Raw genomic sequence first — 16240 nt, forward strand, 5'->3', positions numbered from 1 at the left:
ATTAGTGCGACCTGGGGCTTTGTGAATCAGGGTCACGATTTGCGTTGCTCTCCAGCGCACTAGAGAGTACGTATACAGCTACTTTTTAACATGTAACAAAGAAACATTTAAAGTAATGTAAATGTTCCCCGAAAATTCAGTAATAGTTTCATTTTAAACAAACAAATACCAAATAGTGCAGTAGACGAATAGTCTGAAAAATTGGTTCCGAAACATTCCTGCAAAACAAATTTTTCGCCGCTGCACAACTCTACTTAATTGTAAGTCACAGAGAAAAAATATTTTCTCAACCTTCTTGTCTTTACTTCCATTTAAAGGGATAGTAAGCACAAAAAATGTTATTGTTTAAAAAGATCAATAATACCTTTATTTACCATTCCCCAGTTTTGCATAACCAACACTGTTATAGAAATATATATTTTTACCTCTGTAATTACCTTGTATCTAAGCTTCTGCTGACTGCCTCCTTATGTCAGATCATTTGACATATTTGCATATCAGGCAATTAGTGCTGAATCTTAAATAACTTCAAGTGCATAAGCACAAGGTTATCTATATAAAACACATGAACTAACGCCCTCTAGCTGGGAAAAAACTGTCAAATGCATTCAGCTGAGAGGCAGCCTTCAAGGGCTTAGAAATTAGTATATGAGCCTACCTAGGTTTAGCTTTCAACTAAGAATAACAAGAAAACAAAGCAAATTTGATAATAAAAGTAAATTAGAAAGTTGTTCAAAATGACATGCCCTATCTGAATCTGAGTTTTATTTGGACTTTACTATCCCTTTAATAATTCACTTTACACCTTATTGTGTTTTTGATATTTTATCCTTTCAGCTTCATTCAACTGGATCCACGGTGTAGACCCATCATTAAGAGCAGCCACTCCTACTTGCCCAACCTTGTTCCTCCATTTGACAAAGGGCTTCAAGTTTTGTTTTCTAAAAGCAAAAGTTTTACTTTAATAAAGTCTTCTATGTTATTATTGTTTTATTGCATTTGTCTTCCGTCTGCTTTGAATTTCCTATTGGTTGATAACTTTTGGATCTCAAGGCTCTCCATTTTCATTGGTTTGTGTATTCCAATTATTATACACTTTCTGACATATGTTCTTTTAAAACTTTATTGAGTAATAAGGAAAAAAAATAGCACAATATTTGTCTATTATACTGTCACTAAGTTAGGATAGTTGGAACAACTTGAGAAGAAACTATACATTACACACAGTTAACAAACAAAAGAGGAACTTATCTCAACTGGGTACCTGCTAAATATATATAATTAATTAAACACAACATGGCACGTGTCAAGGACAGAGCCAAGCCAGTAGTGCATTGCTGCTCCTTCAACAAATGATGCCAAGAGAATGAAGGAAACTTGATAATAGAAGTAAACTGGAAAGTTGTTTAAAATTGTATGTTCTACCTAAATCATGAAAGAAAATGTTTGGGTTTCATGTCCTTTAAAGTAGCAACAAGTTACAAGAATCTTGTTACTATAAATATATGTTCAAGACTATACATAAATGGGTAGATTACAAGTGGAGCTGTAATTAACATTCCTGCAAGAAGTTAACTTTTTGCGCATATTAGGTAGCGCTGGTATTACAAGTTAAAAAAAGGTTGCACTCGCAAGAACCCGACGTGCGTAAAAAGTTAACTTAACAATATCGTTATTGCAATATTGCATTCTCCCCATTGACTTAAATGGAGCCGCAAAGTTAAAAAAAAAAAATAACATCTGCAGTCAAGAACTAACTGCCCTGCACTAATCTATGGGGTCCATGGCAACGGCGCTACTTTGTCCCCTTCATCTATAGTTTGAATTCAGGTTTCATCCTTTTTTTATAGGAGTGTCCTTGTTTTTCAAATCAAGTTTAAAGCACTGTCGCCATGTATGAAGAGGACCGAGGAGCGCCCCCAAAGAAGCCGGATTCAAGATGGTGAATTAAAACTTTAACCTAGGTTTTTAGAATAAATTTACTTTTTTAAGGATAGGTTGGGGTTTTTTAAAAGGTTTTATTTTTAGGTGGCTTTCAATCGGCTAAATTACGAGTTTTGCATTATGAGCTGTGCAGTGCTAACGAGCCGTTTTCTCTCACCGCTTACTTACCTACAGTGCTGGTATTACGGGTAAGACAAGAAGTGAGCGTGGAGCAAAATTTTGCTCCTTAACGCACTCCAATACCTGCGCTGCTTAAGTCAGCGGTGAGCTGGTTGTACGTGCTCGTGTATGATTTCCCCATAGGAATCAACGGGGAGAGCCGGCTGAGAAAAAGCCTAACACCTGCAAAAAAGCAGCGTAAATCTCAGTAACGCAGCCCCATTGATTCCTATGGGGAAACACATTTTATGTTTACACCTAGCACCCTAACATGAACCCCGAGTCTAAACACCCCTAATCTTACACTTATTAACCCCTAATCTGCCGCCCCAACATCGCCGACACCTACATTATACTTAGTAACCCCAAATCTGCCGCTCCGGACACCGCCGCCACCTACATTATATGTATTAACCTCTAATCTGCTGCCCCCAACATTGCCGACAACTACATTATTTTTATTAACCCCTAATCTGCCGCCCCCAATGTCGCCGCAACCTACCTACACTTGTTAACCCCTAATCTGCCGCCCCCAACGTCGCCGCCACTATGATAAACATATTAACCCCTAAACCGCCACACTCCTGCCTCGCAAACATTAGTTAAATATTATTAACCCCTAATCTGCCGTCCCTAACATCGCCGCCACCTATCTACATTTATTAACCCCTAATCTGCCGCAGCCACTATACTAAATGTATTAACTCCTAAAACTAAGTCTAACCCTAACCCTAACACCCCCTAACTTAAATATAATTACAATAAATCTAAAAAAATATATAAATTACCTAAATAATTCCTATGTAAAACTAAATACTTACCTATAAAATAAACCCTAAGCTAGCTACAATATAACTAATAGTTACATTGCAGCTAGCTTAGGGTTTATTTTTATTTTACAGGCAAGTTTGTATTTATTTTAACTAGGTACAATAGTTATTAAATAGTTATTAACTATTTAATAACTACGTAGCTAAAAGAAATACAAAAGTACCTGTAAAATAAAACCTTACCTAAGTTACAATAACACCTAACACTACACTATAACGAAATAAATTTACTAAATTAACAACAATTAAATAAATTAAATTAAATTAGCTAAAGTACAAAAAAAACACTAAATTACAGAAAATAATAAACAAATTACAAGATATTTTAACGAATTACACCTAATCTAATAGCCCTATCAAAATAAGAAAAAGCCCCCCCAAAATAAAAAAAAACCCTAGCCTAAACTAAACTATCAATAGCCCTTAAAAGGGCCTTTTGCGGGGAATTGCCCCAAAGAAATCAGCTGTAAAAAAAAAATACAAACACCCCCCAACAGTAAAACCCACCACCCACACAAGCAACACCCCAAATAAAATACTATCTAAAAAAACCTAAGATCCCCATTGCCCTGAAAAGGGCATTTGGATGGGCATTGCCCTTAAAAGGGCATTTAGCTCTTTTAAGGTGCCCAAAGTCCTTAATCTAAAAATAAAACCCACCCAATACACCCTTAAAAAAAACCTAACACTAACCCTTGAAGATCCACTTACAGTTTTTGAAGACCGGACATCCATCCTCATCCACCCAGGAGAAGTCTTCATCCAAACGGCAAGAAGTCCTCAACGAAGCCGGGAGAAGTCTTCATCCAAGCGGCAAGAAGTCGTCCTCCAGGCGGGCAGAAGTCTTCATCCAGTTTAGGAAGCAGCATCATCTTTAGGGCAACAGTGCACCCGTCCAAGACAACAGACGGCATCTTCTATCTTCATCCTTCCAATGCGGAGCAGCTCCATCTTCAAGACATCCGGCGAGGAGCATCCTCTTCTTTCGCTGGCTATTGAAGAATGAAGTTTCCTTTAAATGACGTCATCCAAGATAGCATCCCTTGAATTCCGATTGACTGATAGAATTCTATCAACCAATCAGAATTAAAGGGTTAAAAATCCTATTGGCTGATACAATCAGCCAAAAGAATTGAGCTTTAATCCTATTGGCTGATCCAATCAGCCAATAGGATTGAGCTTGCATTCTATTGGCTGTTCCAATTAGATTGGCGGCAGTTTAGGGGTTAATAAGTGTAATTTAGGTATCGTAATGTCGGGGAAGAGAGATTTAGGGGTGTTTAGACGCGGGGTTTATGTTTGGGTGTTAGGTTTAAACATAAATTTTCTTTCCCCATAGGAATCAATGGGGCTGCGTTACGGAGCTTTACGCTCCATTATTGCAGGTGTTAGGCTTTTTTTTTTAGCCGGCTCTCCCCATTGATGTCTATGGGGAAATCGTGCACGAGCATGTAAAAGCAGCTCAAAGCAGCGCTGTATTTGTGTGCGGTATGGAGCTCAACGCTGCCAAAGCAGGTTTTTGGAAAACCTGTAATAGCAGCGCTATGAAAGGTGAGCGGTGGAAATAACTTGCAAGTTAGTACCAAACCACTCATAACGCAAAACTCGTAATCCGGCCGCATGTTTCCAATGAAAGCACAATCTGTTGCTGCCAATACATTTAGAAATGCAAACAATCCAAGTGTTTAAATGTAGAAAAAACTGAAATATGTCATATTTATTGGTGTCCCATTAATAGGAATAGTTGCACTTATGTTCTTATGGAAATATCAGTTTGTATTTACAAATAAAAATATATGCAAGCACATATCCACAAAATAGAAACTAGACTTATGCCTAGGGCAGCAATATATATTACATATATTCATAAAGTAGAAAATATAATTGCAATAAAAAGTAGTATTTGCTTATAGTTAAAAATATGTATTATAAATAAGTATCTTTGTTTTTGTTTCTCTTTAATGCCAGGTAAGCAGCGCAGAGGTTAAACATAAATTTTATAGTGTAAGATCAGGTTACCATAGCAACTAATTTTTAAGAAATCCAATGTCGGATGGAAGTGTAAACACAACATTAACTTACACCTACACGAAAAGAGCGACTGCATGCAATGCACTAAATATTTTCAATGGAAACCTGGTACTAAAATGGAGCCATAAACTAATTTTAGCTGCTGGCCACTTTGGTATCTTACGGCTCCATTTTTAATGACTTAATGGAAGTGAGCCCATAGAGGGGCAACTGAAGGCTAGAATGTGTATTTGTTACTGAAAAGGAGCCACTATAAAAAGATTGGGATGGGGTGAAAGCCTTCAAAACAATATTTTACAGGTGAAAGACTTTCCTTGCCAGGATGAATACTGAACAGAATGGAATTACCTTGAATGGGCAATTCCCACATAGCCACAGCAAACAAATTAACCAGTTCTACAAGACTAGGAAGCACACACAAAGACCCACAGTCCCCTCCCAAAATCCATGTATCTGTTCATATAAAAAAGGGAACACCCACACCAATCACGTTCACCCATTCTACTAGGCTAGGAGGGAGACAGACCAGTAGTACCATGGAATTCCCATCCATGTATCCACTCAATTCAAAAAACTTCATAAAACTCTTGTTACAGTAAGCTGCACTTTCTTCTGATTTTACACAATTTACTTTTGGTCCAAGCACCTGGAAATGGCCACCAGCTATTCAACCTTGTGACAATTAGCCACTCACCCTTGCTATTGCTTGTTGCATGCTGATTATTTACTTTTTTATTGATTTTCTACTGTTACCTGTCCCTAGACCCAAACATACCAGAAAAAAAATTATATTAGGATTGTTTCAGAAAGGTTAATGCCTTTTTACTGCTAGATTAAGGGCTAAGGCCTATATTCCAATCTGCACAATGAGCTTTTTACACAGATCACACTTGTGCGATAAGTTATTTTTTAATTCAAAACTATATAATTTTATTAGAAACAGATTTCCAAATAGGTCTCAAATGACTTCACACCACATCACATCACATAGGCCCCTGAACTTACCTCACGGTTGCTCTCATAGAGAGAATACGAAGAGGAAGAGGTACATTTTGATAAGACGCAAACAGGAACATTGTTATTAACTGTATGCTCTGATTGAATCATAAAAGTATCACTTTTACTTCCATGTCTCTTTAATTAATTTACGGCTAGATCTGCTGTCCCTAACATCGCTGCAATCTACATTACTGTTATTAACCCCTAATCTGCTGTCCCTAACATCACCGCCACTATACTAAAGTTATTAACCCCTAAATCTAACCCTAAGTCTAACCCTAACACCACTAACTTTAATATAATTAAAATCTAATTAAAAATTACTATCATTAACTAAATAATTGCTATTTAAAACTAAATACTTACCTGTAAAATAAACCCTAAGCTAGCTACAATATAACTGATAGTTACATTGTAGCTAAACTTGAAATAACCCCTGTGAAGGGGAGACCCTTATGTCTCACAAACGAAATCTCCAATGATGTGAAAAGACACAATGTAGTGCCGATAGCACCGCTTGTTGTAGTTGCACGGTTCCTAATTGCCCCAGTACTCAAGAATGCTCCTTATTAGCCACTACGGACTTACCCTCTCTTCACGGCCTTATTCAATGTCGCCCTCCGTGAGACGAACCGTTTGGAAGACCTCTCTCCTGGGTTTTCAGTGTGCCGCCATCATACAGCTTGGAACGTTTTTCCACAGGCTGGAAGCTGCAGCGTGCAGCTAGGGCATCCGTAACACACACGCTCACTTCGGGGCTCCGAAGGATGACGTCAAATGTTGTGGCCGGCTTGTGAGGGGAAGCATATGCCAGGATAGCGAAAACGGGGAAAAGGTAAGATAGCAACGATCATTCACCTCCTTGTTAGCTGAGACCTCCAGGAATCCACCAACTGCCAAAGCTCCACTGTAAGGCTCAGGAATACACACAAAAACGAAAATTCGGAGCTGCAGTTAAAACTTTAGTGAATTTATTCAGTCTTAAGAATGGTTACATGTTTAGCAATTGTACATGCCCTTAGTAAACACAGCTTACACGTTTCGACTATACGCCGTACTCATAGCTTGCTGAGTACGTTGTAGCTAGCTAGGTTTTATTTTTATTTTAAAGGCAAGTTTGTATTTATTCTAACTATGTAGACTAGTTAGTAAATAGTTATTAACTATTTACTAACTACCTAGCTAAAATAAATACAAATTTACCTGTAAAATAAAACCTAACCTGTCTTACATTAACACCTAACCTTGCATTGCCCCAAAGAAATCAGCTCTTTTACCTGTAAAAAAAAATACAAACAACCCCCCAACAGTAAAACCCACCACCCACACAACCAAAACCCCCAAATAAAAACCTATCTAAAAAATCTAAGCTCCCCATTGCCCTGAAAAGGGCATTTGGATGGGCATTACTCTTAAAAGGGCATTTAGCTCTTTTTCCGCCCAAAGTCCCTAAGCTAAAAATAAAACCCACCCAATAAACCCTTAAAAAAACCTAACACTAACCCCCGAAGATGCACTTACAGTTTTTGACGACCCAACATCCATCCTCAATGAAGCGGCAGAAGTCCTCAGCGAAGCTGGCAGAAGTCTTCATCCAAGTGGGCCGAAGTCTTCATCCAAGCCGGCAGAAGTCTTCATTCAGACGGCATATTCTATCTTTATCCATCCCGCGTGGAGCGGCTCCATCTTCAAGACATTCGGCGTGGAGCATCCTCTTCTCCCGACGGCTAACGAAGAATGAAGGTTCCTTTAAGGAACGTCATCGAACATGGTGTCTCTTGAATTCCGATTGGCTGTTAGAATTCTATCACCCAATTGGAATTAAAGGTGAAAAATTCCTTAAATCTTCGTTAGCCATCGGAAGAAGAGGATGCTCCGTGCCGGATGTCTTAAAGATGGAGCCGCTCCATGCCGGATGGATGAAGATAGTAGATGACGTCTGGATGAAGACTTCTGCCGGCTTGGATGAAGACTTTGGCCCGCTTGGATGAAGACTTCTGCCGGCTTTGCTGAGGACTTCTGCTGCTTCATTGAGGATGGATGTCGGGTCTCCAACACTGTAAGTGGATCTTGGGGGGTTAGTGTTAGGGTTTTTTTAAGGGTTTATTGGGTGGGTTTTATAGTTTTTAGTTTAGCGTTTGGGCAGAAAAAGAGCTAAATGCCCTTTTAAGGGCAATGTCCATCCAAATGCCCTTTTCAGGGCAATGGGGAGCTTAGGTTTTTTTAGATAGGTTTTTATTTGGGGGGTTTAGTTGTGTGGGTGGGGGGTTTTACTGTTGGGGGGTTGTTTGTATTTTTGTACAGGTAAAAGAGCTGATTTCTTTGGGGCAATGCCCCGCAAAAGGCCCATTTAAGGGCTATTGGTAGTTTAGTTTAGGCTAGGGGTTTTTTTTATTTTGGGGGCTTTTTATTTTGATAGGGCTATTAGATTAGGTGTAATTTGTTTAAATATTTGATCATTTCTTTTTTTATTTTGTGTAATTTTGTTTGTTTTTGTAATGTAGTTAATTGTATTTAATTAATGTAATTTATTTAATTGTAGTGTAAGGTTAGGTGTTAGTGTAATACAGGTTAGGTTTTATTTTACAGGTAAATTTGTATTTATTTTAGCTAGGTAGTTAGTAAATAGTTAATAACTATTTAGTAACTATTCTACCTAGTTCAAATAAATACAAACTTAGCTGTGAAATAAAAATAAAACCTAAGGTAGCTACAATGTAACTATTAATTAAATTGTAGCTAGCTTAGGGTTTATTTTATAGGTAAGTGTTTAGTTTTAAATAGGAATTATTTAGGTAATAATAGTAATTTTTATTTAGATTTATTTTAATTATATTAAAGTTAGTGGGTGTTAGGGTTAGGGTTAGACTTAGGTTTAGGGGTTAATAACTTTAGAATAGTGGCGCCGACATTGGGGGTGGCAGATTAGGGGTTAATAAGTGTAATGTAGGTGGCAGCAACATTGGGGGCAGCAGATTAGGGGTTAATAAATATAATGTAGGTTTTGGCGATGTCGGGAGCGGCAGATTAGGGGTTAATAAGTGTAATGTAGGTGGTGGCAACATTGGGGGCGGCATATTAGGGGTTAATAAGTGTAGGCGGGTAGCAGCGACATTGGGGGCAGCAGATTAGGGGTTAATAAATTTAATGTAGGTGTCGGGGGCAGCAGATTAGGGGTGTTTAGACAAAGGGTTTATGTTAGGGTGTTAGGTGTAAACATAACTTTTCTTTCCGCATAGGAATCAATGGGGCTGTGTTACAGAGCTTTACGCTCCTTTATTACAGGTGTTAGGCTTTTTTTCAGCCGGCTCTCCCCGTTGATGTCTATGGGGAAATTGTGCACAAGCACGTAAAACCAGCTCAAAGCAGTGCTGGTATTGGAGTGCGGTATGGAGCTCAATTTTGCTCTACGCTCACATATTGCCTGCTAACGCCGTGTTTTTGCAAACCTGTAATAGCAGCGCTATAGGGAGGTGAGCGGTGGCAATAACTTGCAAGTTAGTACGGAGCAGTTCTTACCGCAAAATTCTTAATCTAGCCGTTAGTGATGAATGTGTTTGAAATTTGCAAGCTGTAAGCTCACAAGATCCAATCGGCTAGATTTGGAGTTTTGTCGGTAACGACCCGCATAGCTAACGCCGGCTTTTTTCTGGCCGCACCATAAAAATAACTCTGGTATTGAGAGTCCACATAAAGGCTGCGTTAGGCTCCAAAAAAGGAGCGTAGAGCATTTTTAACGCAGCTTCAACTCTCGATACCAGAGTTGCTTACGCAAGCGGCCAGCCTCAAAAACGTGCTCGTGCACGATTCTCCCATAGAAAACAATGGGGCTGTTTGAGCTGAAAAAAAACCTAACACCTGCAAAAAAGCCGCGTTCAGCTCCTAACACAGCCCCATTGTTTGCTACGTCTGCACCTAACACCCTAACATGTACCCCGAGTCTAAACACCCCTAACCTTACACTTATTAACCCCTAATCTGCCGCCCCCGCTATCGCTGACCCCTGCATATTATTATTAACCCCTAATCTGCCGCTCCGTAAACCGCCGCTACTTACATTATCCCTATGTACCCCTAATCTGCTGCCCTAACATCGCCGACCCCTATATTATATTTATTAACCCCTAATCTGCCCCCCACAATGTCGCCTCCACCTGCCTACACTTATTAACCCCTAATCTGCCGAGTGGACCGCACCACTATCATAATAAAGTTATTAACCCCTAATCCGCCTCACTAACCCTATAATAAATAGTATTAACCCCTAATCTGCCCTCCCTAACATCGCCGACACCTAACTTCAATTATTAACCCCTAATCTGCCGACTGGAGCTCACCGCTATTCTAATAAATGTATTAACCCCTAAAGCTAAGTCTAACCCTAACACTAACACCCCCTAAGCTAAATATAATTTACATCTAACGAAATTAATTATCTCTTATTAAATAAATTATTCCTATTTAAAGATAAATACTTACCTGTAAAATAAATCCTAATATAGCTACAATATAAATTATAATTATATTATAGCTATTTTAGGATTAATATTTATTTGACAGGCAACTTTGTAATTATTTTAACCAGGTACAATAGCTATTAAATAGTTAAGAACTATTTAATAGCTACCTAGTTAAAATAATTACAAAATTACCTATAAAATAAATCCTAACCTAAGTTACAATTAAACCTAACACTATACTATCATTAAATTAATTAAATAAAATACCTACAATTACCTACAATTAAACCTAACACTACACTATCAATAAATAAATTAAATACAATTCCTACAAATAACTACAATGAAATAAACTAACTAAAGTACAAAAAATAAAAAAGAACTAAGTTACAAAAAATAAAAAAATATTTACAAACATCAGAAAAATATTACAACAATTTTAAACTAATTACACCTACTCTAAGCCCCCTAATAAAATAACAAAGACCCCCAAAATAAAAAATGCCCTACCCTATTCTAAATTACTAAAGTTCAAAGCTCTTTTACCTTACCAGCCCTGAACAGGGCCCTTTGCGGGGCATGCCCCAAGAAGTTCAGCTCTTTTGACTGTAAAAAAAAAACATACAATACCCCCCCCCCCCAACATTACAACCCACCACCCACATACCCCTAATCTAACCCAAACCCCCCTTAAATAAACCTAACACTAAGCCCCTGAAGATCTTCCTACCTTATCTTCACCATACCAGGTTCACTGATCCGTCCTGAAGAGCTCCTCCGATGTCCTGATCCAAGCCCAAGCGGGGGGCTGAAGAGGTCCATGATCCGGCTGAAGTCTTCATCCAAGCGGGAGCTGAAGAGGTCCATGATCCGGATGAAGTCTTCATCCAAGCGGGAGCTGAAGAGGTCCATGATCCGGATGAAGTCTTCTATCAACGGCATCTTCAATCTTCTTTCTTCGGGAGCGATCATCTTCCATCCGACGCGGAACATCCTCTTCTCCCGACGCTTACTAGCCGAATGACGGTTCCTTTAAGGGACGTCATCCAAGATGGCGTCCCTCGAATTCCGATTGGCTGATAGGATTCTATCAGCCAATCGGAATTAAGGTAGGAATATTCTGATTGGCTGATGGAATCAGCCAATCAGAATCAAGTTCAATCCGATTGGCTGATCCAATCAGCCAATCAGATTGAGCTTGCATTCTATTGGCTGTTCCGATCAGCCAATAGAATGCAAGCTCAATCTGATTGGCTGATTGGATCAGCCAATCGGATTGAACTTGATTCTGATTGGCTGATTCCATCAGCCAATCAGAATATTCCTACCTTAATTCCGATTGGCTGATAGAATCCTATCAGCCAATCGGAATTCGAGGGACGCCATCTTGGATGACGTCCCTTAAAGGAACCGTCATTCGGCTAGTAGGCGTCGGGAGAAGAGGATGTTCCGCGTCGGATGGAAGATGATGGCTCCCGAAGAAAGAAGATTGAAGATGCCGTTGATAGAAGACTTCATCCGGATCATGGACCTCTTCAGCTCCCGCTTGGATGAAGACTTCATCCAGATCATGGACCTCTTCAGCTCCCGCTTGGATGAAGACTTCAGCCGGATCATGGACCTCTTCAGCCCCCCGCTTGGGCTTGGATCAGGACATCGGAGGATCTCTTCAGGACGGATCGGTGAACCTGGTATGGTGAAGATAAGGTAGGAAGATCTTCAGGGGCTTAGTGTAGTGTAGTGTTAGGTTTAATTGTAGGTAATTGTAGGTATTTTATTTAATTAATTTATTGATAGTATAGTGTTAGGTTTAATTGTAACTTAGGTTAGGATTTATTTTACAGGTAATTTTGTAATTATTTTAACTATGTAGCTATTAAATAGTTCTTAACTATTTAATAGCTATTGTACCTGGTTAAAATAATTACAAAGTTGCCTGTCAAATAAATATTAATCCTAAAATAGCTACAATGTAATTATAATTTATATTGTAGCTATATTAGGATTTATTTTACAGGTAAGTATTTATCTTTAAATAGGAATAATTTATTTAATAAGAGTTAATTAATTTCGTTAGATTAAAATTATATTTAACTTAGGGGGGTGTTAGTGTTAGGGTTAGACTTAGCTTTAGGGGTTAATACATTTATTAGAATAGCGGTGAGCTCCGGTCGGCAGATTAGGGGTTAATAAGTGTAGGCAGGTGGAGGCGACGTTGAGGGGGGCAGATTAGGGGTTAATAAATATAATATAGGGGTCGGCGGTGTTAGTGGCAGCAGATTAGGGGTACATAAGGATAACGTAGGTGGCGGCGCTTTGCGGTCGGCAGATTAGGGGTTAATTATTGTAGGTAGCTGGCTGCGACGTTATGGGGGGCAGATTAGGGGTTAATAAATATAATATAGGGGTCGGCGGTGTTAGGGGCAGCAGATTAGGGGTACATAAGGATAACGAAGGGGGCGGCGCTTTGCGGTCGGCAGATTAGGGGTTAATAAGTGTAGGTAGGTGGAGGCGACGTTGTGGGGGGCAGGTTAGGGGTTAATAAATATAATACAGGAGTCGGCGGTGTTAGGGGCAGCAGATTAGGGGTACATAAGTATAACGTAGGTGGCGGTCGGCAGATTAGGGGTTAAAAAAATTTAATCGAGTGGCGGCGATGTGGGGGGACCTCGGTTTAGGGGTACATAGGTAGTTTATGGGTGTTAGTGTACTTTAGAGCACAGTAGTTAAGAGCTTTATAAACCGGCGTTAGCCCAGAAAGCTCTTAACTACTGACTTTTTTCCTGCGGCTGGAGTTTTGTCGTTAGATGTCTAACGCTCACTTCAGACACGACTCTAAATACCGGAATTAGAAAGATCCCATTGAAAAGATAGGATACGCAATTTACCTAAGGGGATCTGCGGTATGGAAAAGTCGCGGCTGAAAAGTGAGCGTTAGACCCTATTTTGAGTGACTCCAAATACCGGAGGTAGCCTAAAACCAGCGTTAGGAGCCTCTAACGCTGGTTTTCACGGCTAACGCCAAACTCCAAATCTAGGCCAATGAGCTTTAATGAACTTATGTATACCCTATTATTTATGGGCAAGATTACAAGTGGCGCGCTAGTGCTGGTGTAATATTGCAATATCGCTCCCACGTTAACTTGCACATGTATTACAAGTGGAAAGTAAACCCTCACCGCTAAGTTCATTCTATGATTTGCGCTCCTCTGGTTAGCGCGACTGAAGACCTTGCATAAAGGGTTAGGGCTTTAAAAAAGTTGCATCAAATACAACATAAATACATTACCATAAACAGTTACACTCATATACACCCTTTCTAGTAAAAAAATGTCATATAAATATTAATACAAAAATGTATGAGGGCCTAAAAGTATGTTGTATATGACAATGTATACAAGTGTATTTATGTATTTTTATATGTATATATATATATATATACATACATACATATATTCAGATATTAGCACATATATACACATGTATACACATATATACATATGTATATATAGTTTGGAGCCCTTTCCACTCAATTACCTTTAAACATGAAAAATCTCTTTTATTCAATATTTATGTATTTAATGTAAATATTTTATAATTCCAATGTTCTTCACATAGGGTGAAAATGTTCTTTGCATTTTTAAATAGATATTCCTATATATATCTGTGTTTTCACCTGTGTGAAACATATCAGCCTTCAAATTTTCCTTCCTTTTTTAAGGTGTTGTCCCTGATAAGTCTATCTGGGCCTCCGATTGGCTGCTCTGTTGCATATAGGTCTATACTCACCTAGAACTCATCACCTCTGATGAAGCGCATGTGCGCATGCGTGAAATGTGTCAAGTGTTAAGCTTGCTATCTTACCTGTGCACCTGCAACTTTGTTCAATAAACTAACTCTTTGAACCAGGTTCCTGCTCTTCGGACTGGCCTTGTTTTTTCTCCTTCGGGGGATTTTCTATTAATATATATATATATATATATATATATATATATATATATATATATATATATATACCTGCATATATTCATAGAACATTTTCTTCTATGTGAAGAACATTGGAATGTAAAATATGCATAACTACCTTTGTTTTGAGCGCCCTTGGTCAAATGCAGTATTTTTATATGTGTATACATACATATATACAGATATTAACACATATATACATATGTATACTGTATATAGTTTGGAGCCCTTTCCACTCAAATACCTTTAAACATGAAAAATCTATTTTATTCAATATTAATATTTAATAATGTTTTTACTGTGTATTTAAGGTAAATATTTTATAATGCCAATGTTCTTCACGTAGGATGAAAATGTTCTTTGCATTTTTAAATAGATATTCCTATATAGATCTGTTTATGTATGTATATATATATATATATATATATATATATATATATATAATATACCTGCATATATTCATAGAACATTTTCTTCTATGTGACGAACATTGGAATGTAAAATATGCTTAACTACCTTTGTGTTAAGGGCCCTTGGTCAAATGCAGTCGGGTTAGCACTCGAGTAGTAGTTTTTTTTTTGTTTTGTTTTTAATGTGCTCCATTGAAGTCAATGGGTAGAAGTAGTTGGCGTGGTTACGGAATCCAAAGTCCGGAAGTCAGCACACATTAGGTTTCACTCGTACACTAACATTTTACTTTCAACTTGTAATACGCTTGCAGACCCACCTGCGTTACAAGCTTACTTTCATCTGTATTAGCACTCAGGCAGGAGCACTAAATCCTGCTTCACTTGTAATATCGCCCTATGGTTGCATTTCTGGAGGCTCCATTTTCCCCAAAATCCATTTCCTAATCATTTTGTAATGTGCAGTATGGAATTGTCAATAAATGAATTGCGGGTCTGTCCAATCTGAACCCTTGAATTGTGCTAAGAATATTTTAAGTAGATATGTAATGAATACTGGACTGTTAGAAATAATTGATAATAATAGATTATGCTAATGATATTGAATTATTATGAGATTTAAGCAAAAGTTACTTTACTTTTATATTCAAAAAAAGAGATTTGATTAAGCTTATGAGTTAAGCTTATGAGTTATTCTAATAATTATATATAAGAACAGTGTTTGATAATTAAAAATACTATAAGAGTGAATAGTAGTTATGTTAGTAATTTACCGCTCTAGTTTTCATGAATACAACTACACAAATTATAATGCTACATTGCCATCTAGTGGAACATATTGAAATAAAACATTTAAAATGATATTTGTTCATATGCAACAACAACTCTGTGGAGGGGAGAATAACAGATAACCTTACCTAATCTGTGCTATTGGACAGTTTTAGGAAATACATTACTATTTAGTTTAATAACCATAACTGTATATGTAGCCCTGAAAGGGATATGAAACCCAAATGTTTTCTTTCATGATTCAGATAGAGCATGCAATTGTAAGCAGCTTTCTAATTTACTGCTATTATCAATTTTTCTTTGTTTTCTTGGTATCTTTATTTGAAAAAAGTGGGAATGTAAGCTTAGGAGCTGGCCCATTTTTGGTTCAGCACCTGGGTAGCGCTTGCTGATTGGTGGCTACATTTTCAAATAAAGAGAATGAAGAAAAATTGATACTTGGAGTAAATTGCTTTAAAAAATGTGCTTAAAATTGCATGCTCTATCTGAATCATGAAAGAAAACATTTGGGTTTCATATCCCTTTAAGGCTTCTAAAATATTCCTCTGCTGCCCCCATATGTTAGGAAGTTGTCAATCACTGATTTAAAGGGATGTTTTATCACCTATATAAACAGCCATATTTAAACATGTTGATATTTTTATTACATAAATTA

The 16240-nt window shown here is 37.9% G+C and overlaps 1 long non-coding RNA gene across 1 annotated transcript in view; it reads left to right on the forward strand.

Moving 5' to 3' along the window:
* Window positions 1-982, forward strand: part of LOC128665092 (uncharacterized) — a 33145-nt gene extending 32163 nt beyond the window's left edge. Inside the window, exon 3 of the long non-coding RNA XR_008402996.1 lies at window positions 838-982. This is a non-coding gene — a long non-coding RNA (uncharacterized LOC128665092). The remainder of the gene's footprint in view (window positions 1-837) is intronic.
* The last annotated feature ends 15258 nt before the right edge of the window (window positions 983-16240 follow it).

Source organism: Bombina bombina, chromosome 6 (assembly GCF_027579735.1).
Source record: "Bombina bombina isolate aBomBom1 chromosome 6, aBomBom1.pri, whole genome shotgun sequence".
NCBI classification, from domain to species: domain Eukaryota; kingdom Metazoa; phylum Chordata; class Amphibia; order Anura; family Bombinatoridae; genus Bombina; species Bombina bombina.